Source organism: Cephus cinctus, unplaced genomic scaffold (genome assembly GCF_000341935.2).
Source record: "Cephus cinctus unplaced genomic scaffold, Ccin1 Ccin1_scaffold1103, whole genome shotgun sequence".
Lineage (NCBI taxonomy): Eukaryota > Metazoa > Arthropoda > Insecta > Hymenoptera > Cephidae > Cephus > Cephus cinctus.
The window spans coordinates 590-3,396 of record NW_014333613.1 but is presented as its reverse complement, the minus strand read 5'-3'; the positions used below and the strand labels follow the sequence as shown (position 1 = coordinate 3,396).

The 2,807-nt window shown below is 37.0% G+C and overlaps 1 long non-coding RNA gene across 1 annotated transcript; it reads right to left on the bottom strand.

The window, feature by feature from the left end:
• Positions 1-154: 154 nt before the first annotated feature.
• LOC107272074 lies at positions 155-1,153 on the bottom strand. Its single transcript, XR_001538821.2, has 3 exons — positions 926-1,153; positions 679-837; positions 155-194 (listed from the first exon to the last, which is right to left on the bottom strand). It is a non-coding gene; the product is annotated as an uncharacterized LOC107272074 (long non-coding RNA).
• Between the last annotated feature and the right edge of the window lie 1,654 nt (positions 1,154-2,807).

Genomic DNA, 2,807 nt, shown 5'->3' with positions numbered 1-2,807 from the left:
AGTTTGAAATAAAACAAAACTTACAATAATTAATTTTAATATGTATATACAATTTATTATTTTTTTAAAAAATATAGAAAACAAAAATATTTTTAAAAAACAAAAATATTTAAAAAACATACAAAAAATTAAAAATACAAAATATAATTTTTTTATTCCCTTAGCACTCATCCTCTGTATCGTAGTCAAAGTCCCTGCAAAAAGTAAATAATAATGATATTACTATTCATGTGTGACACACACACACACACACACGCACGCACGCGCGCGCGCGCACACACACACACACGCACGCACGCACGCACGCACGCACGCGCGCGCGCGGTGTTCCATATTTTTCCATGCAGCCTGTCACGCGGTAGATCCACCCGCTTCCCTTAATTGGCTAATATCAATAATGATTAATTACTAAAAAATTATCTATGTTTTCCACACTCTGGAAACGCGCGCGCGCACACACACACACACACGCACGCACGCACGCACGCACGCACGCGCGCGCGCGGTGTTCCATATTTTTCCATGCAGCCTGTCACGCGGTAGATCCACCCGCTTCCCTTAATTGGCTAATATCAATAATGATTAATTACTAAAAAATTATCTATGTTTTCCACACTCTGGAAAAAGTTTTGGAACACCATATATATATATATATAAATAGAATTGATTAATACGTACCAATTATAATTAGTTATTGGAGAGAGCCCAAAGAGCTCCCTCAAGCTAAAAATATTTTCTCCATCCCAATCTTCCTCTTCAAAGAGGAAGCTCGCTCCTCCGAGCATAACGGTGACTTCTCTTCGCCACCATATCTTTTATAGAAATGTATCCGTTAAGCTGTAACAATGAAACACGTTATATAATAAAACTTTTTTGAAATATTTAGTTAGTGTATTAAGAGAAACTTAGAAGACACTACACTCACTTTCAAAATTATTTCTCCTCGTCTTTGCTTCATGGTTGCGTATACTATTCTAACTCTGAGTCGAACGGCTGAGTCGAGTCGGATGAATCGCTCCAGCTTACCCCCACTTGTAGTTCCTAGAAAAACTAGGATCTAAATGCACACACGAGCGAACGGTCCACTTGGCCATTGTATATATTGCACTCAGGACAATAAACACTTGGATGATGCCATCCAGATGATTGGTACGCGTTGAGGTTATGATGAAAAATTCATTTTTTTCCTTGCACACGATTACATATTTTAACATATTTTATAACCCCGACACTACACTCACTTTCAAAATTATTTGACCTCCTCGCACCATGTTTGCTTCTTGTATTCTAACTCTGAGTCGAACGGCTGAGTCGAGTCGGATGAATCGCTCCAGCTTACCCCCACTTGTAGTTCCTAGAAAAACTAGGATCTAAATGCACACACGAGCGAACGGTCCACTTGGCCATTGTATATATTGCACTCAGGACAATAAACACTTGGATGATGCCATCCAGATGATTGGTACGCGTTGAGGTTATGATGAAAAATTCATTTTTTTCCTTGCACACGGTTACATATTTTAACATATTTTATAACCCCATGGGAGGGTATCCGTCGTATGAGCAACAATCACTCTCTTATCATCATTCCAACTTAATGCTGTTTTCTTTTGCTCAACAGTATAAACCTCATGCTTTTTGCTTTGAATCAAATTTTGAGGTTTAATCAAATTTTTTCGACACTCGAGACACTGTAGATAATCATTGAAGTTTATGGTCTTTAACGTAGATCCTTTGATTCCTTTCGCACGCTTCTTATCCCTAGTTTCGCCTAAAATTCGAAAACTATACAATTTCGCTCGCAGTCCTACGAACTCCGTCATGATTTTACCATTATTTTCATCCTTCATCAGACCTAGAACTTTCTTATTGACTAATGGTATACCGTATACATTATCCGACGGATAGTCTGAAGTGTCGAATCTGTGTAGATCGCGCTTAATTAATTCGTATATGTTGGGAACATTGAAGTGGTATATCAAGCTATCCGTGTGGGTGTACATTAATTTTGCTTGCTCGCCGAAAGTCTTCTTGATGTAGTTATAGTGAAAATCATAAATATATGTTTTAGAGATGTCCAGAATTGAAAATCCTACGTATATAGGTTTATTGAATTTAATTTTGGTACGATTCAATTCGATTATAACCATATTCTCCTCAAAGACGGTGCAACTATGAAAATTCGGTTTTGTTATGAGAGCTTTCGCTCCATACCTCCCATCCCACTTAGTAATGAGTCTAACGTCTTTTTGCTTCCTAAGGTTTTCCATTGTTTTACCAAAAACCGAATTATTCATCAGTTTGTAAAAGTTTTTTTCGAAATCATTTCTAGATTTTTTCCTCATCTCCGTATTTAAATCTATATATTTTTTTAACCATGGAGCTTGATTAAACTTTAAAACCCTATGAATTTTTGTTAATTTCATACCTAAACTTAAGCACTGTTTTAAATTCTCATAATGAATGATGTATCTTTTTTTCGGTAGAAGTGTAGTCATTAACTTTCTCATATTGTATCGTGAGAGAGTAGGTACAAAATGCTCGGGGCATAGTGGTAAGTCTTTGTAAACTTCATGACGCTCCGCGGGGCACTCTAAATCTACTTCAAGTATATATCCTATAGTGGAATTATTGGGAATCTTACAAATATCCAGTTGTTCGATATTTTGTTCCCATTCGAACGAGTTTAACGGTAGGAAGTGACTCATAGCTGCACCGTACAAGTTATTGACATCATAGTACATGAGGTATGATTCTTCTTTGGTTGGATCGAAATCCGCGCCCATATATCTATTGTTAGCCTTGGC